Source organism: Orbicella faveolata, unplaced genomic scaffold, assembly GCF_042242905.1.
Source record: "Orbicella faveolata isolate gen_17 unplaced genomic scaffold, um_ofav_v1 contig_26, whole genome shotgun sequence".
Classification (NCBI taxonomy): Eukaryota; Metazoa; Cnidaria; class Anthozoa; order Scleractinia; family Merulinidae; genus Orbicella; species Orbicella faveolata.
The window spans coordinates 6,053,569-6,061,617 of record NW_028301554.1 but is presented as its reverse complement, the minus strand read 5'-3'; the positions used below and the strand labels follow the sequence as shown (position 1 = coordinate 6,061,617).

The 8,049-nt window shown below is 40.5% G+C and overlaps 1 pseudogene; it reads right to left on the bottom strand.

The window, feature by feature from the left end:
* Positions 1–265: 265 nt before the first annotated feature.
* LOC149107818 (uncharacterized) lies at positions 266–1,801 on the bottom strand (annotated as a pseudogene).
* Positions 1,802–8,049: the final 6,248 nt, after the last annotated feature.

The window sequence follows — 8,049 nt, the reverse complement described above, 5'->3', positions numbered from 1 at the left end:
TTGGCCTCCTGATCTTTCAAATACGTAAAAATGCTCCTTCTCTTAACCGTATCTCTGAGACCTCTCACATTCAATGAAATTATCGAACATTTGTGTAGGTGTAATTTATACATTTAAGGATAGATTTTTGGAATAAAAAATTCGGTTTCCATTCCCCCTCCTATTTACAATTGTAAGCACCAAAACAAAACAAAACAAAACAAAAAAATTACCAATAATGAATTTAAAAAACAGACCTATTTTAAGGAGTTCCTTCGCTTAGCAATCCAGTCCGTAGTCCCTTCTTTTATTTAGCAGTCCTTTGATATTAATACAGTTTAGAGATCGTCCAAGTCCTCTACACGATAAATCCTTACCGGTGCTCCGTTTGGCGATGTCTTTACGAATATTTTTCCATCCATTGTCCAAGTGCTGGTAATCATGTTATCTTTCTTCATCTTGTTTGCTTTCCAGAAAAGCTCTCTTCGATAATTCGTAAGATTCTCGTTGATGAATATACGCTGGTCTTCTCGAGACGCGAAAGCATAGCTTGGAAATACGTCAGAGGTTTTCACGTTTTTAAGCTTGGTTCTCGCTTTGTAGAGAAGAGATTTTACTTTGTGGCTTACGAATTTGACAATTACGGGTTTAGCGGTTTTTCTTTTGAGTTTGTGTGATATTTCTATATCTTCCATTTTGATATCGACGTTTATGGGTTCTCCAATACGGATAACAACTTCGTCGGTTGATGTGTACGCCCAAAATTTCCAACGAATTCTTACGAGAATATTGCTCCAGGTCGTCATATTTTTCGTCTAAGTTATTCATTTCTTTAATCTGATCCTTTAGTTTCATTCTTGTGTGGTTAAGCTCATTCCTCAACGTGTCATTTGCTTTCTCGGCTTTGGTAAGTTTCGTTTTAAGCTTCTCTGTTTCCCTTTGGTTGGCATTTAGGGCGGATTTCAGCTCTAGAATTTCTTGCTTCAGTTCTTGGTTTTCCCTGAGTATCGTTGCAACTGTAGTTTGTATGTCAACTAGCATCTCCTTGATGTCAATTAGGTTTGGTTCGGGCTGAGTGGCTGCAACAGTTGGTACTTCGCCGACACTATCCGCCATATTGCATCGTTTCGAAACGTTATCTTCTTCTTCTAATGAACCTCTTTCTCCTCTTTTTTTGTTTCGCTCTAGTCTTCTTCATTGAAATACGCACTACATAGCATCACTCCAAGATGTGATTAAGGTCGAAAATACCAAGGAAATATTATAAAAGAAGGAAACTTAAGCTTCGCTCAGAAACCACGAACGACCATGACGGGCTCACGCATGAATCTCTCGTGTCTTGATGATTACAAATCTTGTTAATTACAAAATATCGAGCGACATCAGCTAAATTTTTCTTAGCCTGCGAGCGGGCTCACGTTGGAGCATAAGGGCGCGTGGCATAGCGGCGAGTGCGTAGTCGTGCGGCGAAGCTGCGAGACAAGAAAGTAAACTTTGTGCCTTTTCACCAGACTTCGTCCCGCCGCATCGCATTGCTCTTTGCCGCTCGCGCGCGTGACTCAAAGGTGAGCCTTCTCGCAAGCTAAGTTCTTCTAAAGTCGCGCTTTGTCTTTAAAGCATGTCAGATAGGAAAAGATATCACACACTCTAGATAGTTTTTTCCTCTGGTCGCAGGGGAAGTAACTCAATATCATTTCAGTTTCTTGTTGAGCAATTATTGCGTGAATATCTGTGAACATGCTCAAATGTCATAAACGGGCCTTATGACAAAATCACGTGAACCCAACAATTTCGTTTTTGTTTCCACTTGGCACGTCAGATGCTGTGAAACTGAAATGCTTTTATAAATCAGCAATGTCAATTACACTAGCGACCCTATTATGAACAGTGACACACAGAAGTCTCTGTGCAATTTTTCTTGAGGAAAGCGGACGGCTAAACACAGACTACTGCACAACAGTAAGTTACTCATTATTAGTTTTAAAACAATATTTGATTTCAAGTTCGACTGATAAAATTACCATACCCATTTTGCTCATTCGGGATATTGAAAAAAGCCTCCTCATATAGTTGTATGGCCTAAAGGATATTATCTTGAGGTTCCAAATCAAACGTTCTTGGCACCAATAATCTGCTAGCAGTTTGTTAGCGACTTGCATAAGCAAATGCTACATATCCCTCTTAAACAGTTTTTCGAATTTACCACATTCAGAGTTGAGAGTAGACTGCAATGAATCAATCCACCACAAGTAGAAGTGAACGCCTTAATCATGACAGGTTGATGCAGAGCAGAGGTTTCTTTTCGCCACAAACAGATGTGCTATAAATACTGTCCATACCGTACGGAAGAACAACAACAAAAAAAAAAGAACAAAAGCAATAGAACGTACCGCAAACACGAATTGAATCGTTCTTATATAGTTTGATTTAGCTCCATTAAAACTTCTTTCGATTTTATTCGATCTTGATAACTTGAAAACCGCGTATTACATTAAGCGGCTGGAAGGACGAAACTATATAACGAGGAAAAAAATGTCAGGACAATTTTTGTAGACAGCCTCTGGAGGCGTGTTTCCTGCCGCTTCAGACAAAATCCACTCCTCACAGTTCGTTTTAGTGACGCCGTGGAGTTAAGAAACGATTCGCAATTTGCTGTTTGTCAGTGCGTATCCCGCCATTTATTTTTAAAGGGTGCATATTATGCTTCTGCGAAAAAGTGTCATATCCCGCATCCCGCCTCTTGTTCAAACCCATCGCGCATTCCGCCAAACCCCTGCGTATTATATTATCCTTTTTTCTGAATGTTTCGTAGAATTCACTTTCGATCCTTTCCAGTGTGAAATTCTCTGTAGTAATTAAATCTTATCCTTTATTTTTTGGCCTTTTCCGAACCAAATAACAATTAAATGTAGTCGAGACTAATAGCAAACTCGAAGCTGTGTGGTCCTGTGACTTCACGGCCTGTTACAACGAAATGAGGACGAATATCATTAACAGACTGACACAAACAGTAAATTTACGGTGTCCCGGTATGTGAAATTGTCATTTAATACTTTGACATTTAAAAGAGTTATTAACTAAAGTATCAAACAACATTGGCCATGACGAAATTATTCCGAGCCGTGTGTTTTTTCAGTATCGCTGAACACAGAAAAGGTCATAAGCGGCCTTATGCAAAAATCACGAGTAGACAGCAACTTATTTTGTTGTTTCCGCTCATGACGTCGGACGGCTGTGAAACTGAAAAAGCTTTACGGATGAATAATTTGTGCGTGCGACAGAATTATTAACATCAACACACAAACATCCTTCTGTAGTTTTTCTCGAGGAGAACGGACGGCTGTACACAAACTATTGCGCAACAGTAAGTTAGTCGTAGTTTTCGGCTTCTGCTGATAAATTCTTATCATATCCATCTTGTTTATTCGGGATATCACGAAAACGTCCCAGTTAATTTTATTGCGCTTTGGTTAAAGCACGAAGGTCTCGAAGTAAAACCTTTCCTAGCAGCAATCTGTCAGAAGAAGATATGTGACCTGCCTTGGCTAGCTTAAGTTATTACAACACATCCTTCCCGACTTCAGGTTATGCATCAGTCAATTCCAGCGGTACCCATCCCCCCCCCCCCCCCACCCCGGGCTAACCCCCGGGCATTAGCATTTTTTAAAAAAATTGGCAAATTCCCCGGGGTGGGGACACGTAAGCTGTCTAAATGCCCCGGGGTGGGGACGAAGAAAGAGGGCAAATGCCCCGCCCCCGGGATCGTCGCCTTCCGACACCTCCACAGTTTTTTAATTAATCAGTGAATAAAACGGTCAACTGTTCAGTATTTTAATGCAACGGTAAGACTTCAAGGACAACAGTACGTGTTAGTTGATTCTGATTACATTTATTTCTTTATATTTGTTTTTAACAGTTTGCTAGAGAATAGCTGGGATTGCGGCGGGCGTGTCCCCAGCCGCGAACGATGATAGGCGCCTGTATTCGCAGGCTACTTTTTCTGTGAAGAATCAAGACATTTTAAATGATGATGCATTGCATTTTAAGCTCGCAGGATCTGTCTTCAAGATCGCATCATTTGAATTCGCAAACCCTAAGTATTTTAACTCCACTTTCATGAATTTAAAAAATGCTAGGCTAGTTTTGAATGCGAAATGCGAAATAGTCGTGTTCATGTCAGTGATTGTTTTGTGATAAACAAAATATAGTTCACCTTGTCTCTTATATTTATATGCTCACAAGTAATGAAGAAATATCTAAAATTGAGAAAAAATGCCTTTAAAAACATCTGCAAATTTCTCTAGTCCCTGACGGACAAGCCATTGTTCGACAAAAGCCTCGTCTTTCCCAATGAACTCATCCATGGCACTTTCCAAAACACGTGTGTCGAATGCCCGGGGGTCGCCTCGGGGTACGAAAATGCCCAGCCCCCGGGCCGCGATAAAATTGCGGATACGCCACCCCCGGGACTGACAACGTGAGCAAATGCCCCGCGGTTGCTCGGGGGGGAGATGGGCACTGCTGGAATTGACTGATGCATTATAGCCGACAGACTGCAATAAATCGATAGCAAACTTTTTATTTTAGTTCGGTAAGGAAGCAATTGCCTAATTCCCACTCCGATCCAAGAAGAGCAATACCTTAAGTTCTCCTTCCGCTAGAAGAAAATGCTTTACGCACAATTGAGCCTTACTGTGACGACGAAAAACGTTTTTGTATGGGATTGTTTTGTGCCAGCAACAGTACTTACTCCAATTTAGTAGTACACAAATAGTAGGAAAACGTCGTTCGACTCTCTACGTTTTGCACCCGATACCCTGCTGAAGGGGAGGAGGAGGCACTTGGACCACCACAACAGAACGGGTGGTAAATTGCCGATTCCATGGGGATTTAATCGCTCCTCGTCAAACATAATAGATTGACAGTTTTCTCCCCTTTCACGCTTTTCGACCAATGAAATTTCACTTCGCTCAGGCGAAGCAGAAATAAAACAATTACAGATATCAAGGCAGGCTCACTTTCTTTGCGCCTCTTCACCAGAATTCTTCTCGCCGGATCGCATTGCTCTTCGCCGCTCGCGCGCGTGACTTAAAGGTGAGCCTGCTCGCGGGCTAAGTTCTTCTAAAGTTGCCCTGTTTGTCTTTAAAGCATGTCAGATGAGAAAAAATGTAACCCACCCCAAAAGATTTTTTCCTCTAGTCGCAGGCGAGGTAACTCACTATTATTTCAGTTTCTTTTTGAGCAATTATTGCATGAATATCTGTGAACATGCTCAAATGTCATAAACGGCCTTATGACAAAATCACGTGAACACAACAATTTCGTTTTTTTTTTTGGTTCCCACTTGGCACGTCAGATGCTGTGAAACTGAAACGTTTTTATGGATGAGAAATGTAAATTACAAGAGTGATCCTATTATGAACAATAACACACGAAAGCCCCTATGCAATTTTTCTTCAGAAAAGGGGACGGCTGAACACAGACTAGTGTGCAAAACTAAGTTACTCATTATTTTGTTTAAAACCATATCCAGTTTGCTTGTTCGGGATGTCGCAAAATCCTCCTCATATAATTATATGGCCTAGTGGCTATTATCTCGAGGTCCCAAATCAAATGCTCTTAGCAGCTCTAATCTGTTAGCAGTTTCTTAGTGTCCCACAGAAGCAAATGCTGCATATCCCTCTTAAAAAGTTTTCCAAATTTCCCACATTCAGAGTTCAGAATAGACTGCAATGAATCAATCCACCCCAAGTAGGTGAACAGAGGTTTCTTTTCGCGAAAAACAGATGTTCTGTAAATACTGCCCTTACTGTACGCCTTAATCATAACAGGTTGATCCTGCAGAGAAGTTTCTTTTCGCCACAAACAGATGTTCTATAAACACTCGTCTGGCCTTACTGTACGGAAGAACAACAACAACAAAAAAAGAACAAAAGCAATATTACGTACCCCAAACTCGAATTAATTCGCTTTTATATAGTTTGATTTAGCTCTATTAAAAGTTCTTTTGATTTTGTTTGATCTTGAAAACTTGAAAACCGCGTATTACATTAAGCTGCTGGAGAGACGAAAGTACTAAGTATAACGAGAAGAAAATGACAGGACAATTTGTTTAGACGGCCTCTGGAGGCGAATTTCCTGCCGCTTGAGACAAAATCCATTCCTCACAGTTTATTTTAGTGACTCTGCGGAGTTAAGAAGCGATTCGCAATTTGCTGTTTGTCAATGCGTATCCCGCCATTAATTTTTAAAGAGTGCATATTATGCTTCTGAGAAGAAGTGTCATATCCCATATCCTGCCTCTTGTTCAAACCCATTGCACATTACGCCAAACCCCGGCGTCATATATATCATCCTTTTTCTGAGTGTTTCATAGAATTCACTTTCGACCCTTTCCAATGTGAAATTCCCTGTGGTAAGTAAACGTTATCCTTTATATTTTGGTCTTTTCTTAACCAATTAACAATAGCAAATAGCAAACCCGAAGCTGTTTGGTTCTATGACTTCACGGCCTGTTACAACGAGCCTTAGGACGAATATCATCAACAGACTGACACAAATAGTAAATTTACGGTGTCCCTGTATGGGAGATTCTCATTTAATACTTTGACATTTAAAAGATTAATTAACTAAAGTATCAAACAACATTGGTCATGACGAAATTATTCCGAGCGGTCTATTTTTTCAGTATCGGTGAACATAGAAAAGGTCATAAGCGGCCTTATGCAAAAATCACGTGCAGACAGCAACTTATTTTGTTGTTTCCGCTTATGACGTCAGACAGCAGTGAAACTGAAATAGTCTTACGGATGAATAATTTGTGCGTGCAACAGAATTATTAACAGTAACACACAAACACCCTTCTGCAGTTTTCTTGAGGAGAACGGACGACTGTATACAAACTACTGCGCAACGGTAAGTAAGTCGTTGTTATCGGCTTCTGCTAATGAAATTTTACTATATCCATCTTGTTTCTTCGGGATATCACGAAAACGTCCTAGTTAATTTTATTGCGTTTTGGTTAAAGCAGGAAAGTCTCGAACGAAAACCTTTCCTAGCCGTAATCTGCCAGAAGAGGATATTTGACCTGCCTTCGCTAGCTTAAGTTATTACTACACATCCTTCCCGACTTCAGGCTTGAGCCGATAGACTGCGATAAATCTATAACACACCTTTTATTATAGCTCGGTAAGGAAATAAATTGTCCATTTGCCATCCTAACCCAAGAAGAGCAATACCCCGAGTTCTCCTTTCGCTGGAACAAAATGCTCTACGCACAATTAAACCTTACTGTGCCGACGAAAAAATGGTTTTGGTATGGGATTGTTTTGTACAAGCAACAGTACTTACTCCAGTTTAGTAGTACACAAATAGCTTGATTTACCCTCAGCAAAACGTTCGACTTTCTACGTTTGATAACTCGGGTGGCGCATCAAACTAGACAATTTACACCAGATACCCTGCTCGAGGGGGTCGGGGAGGCAGTTAGAACAATGAGGAATAAAATCTGAGCAGTCAGTTTTATTTTGTTTGGACTCTTTAGGTGTATTTTGTGTTTCTTGAGCTAATAATGTATTCCCTAAGATATCAGTTCCGCTTGAACAAAAGTACAAAATACGTTTCTCACCGGAATGCTTCGCAGTTTTCAGTTTTCAAAGGAAGCTCTAATATGGTAAGCAGCTAATCTTGTATTGTTTGTCCTCTTAGTCGAGAATAATAACTCGTTACCATATTCATAAAAAGAAAAAAACATAGGGAAGGCTGAATTCGAACTCGAAGCTTGTTTGTTCTGTTATTTCCTTAGCAGAGGTCATAAATGGCTTTATCAGTGCAAAGTTTACGTGCATACGATCCCGGGGGGGGGGGGGGTGACTCCCATATGGAGTGGACGGGGATGGTCGTCCGAAATTTTGAATTTAACCCCTAAAAGAGACCAATCTGGGCCTGGCCGAAGCTTATGCAGACCCCTAAAAGAGACCAGTTTATAAAACAGACAAATAAAAAGTACAGTGACTTTTAATGATGGCGAATCAAAATTCTTTCTGTTTTGTTATTTCTTCGCGTGCAACC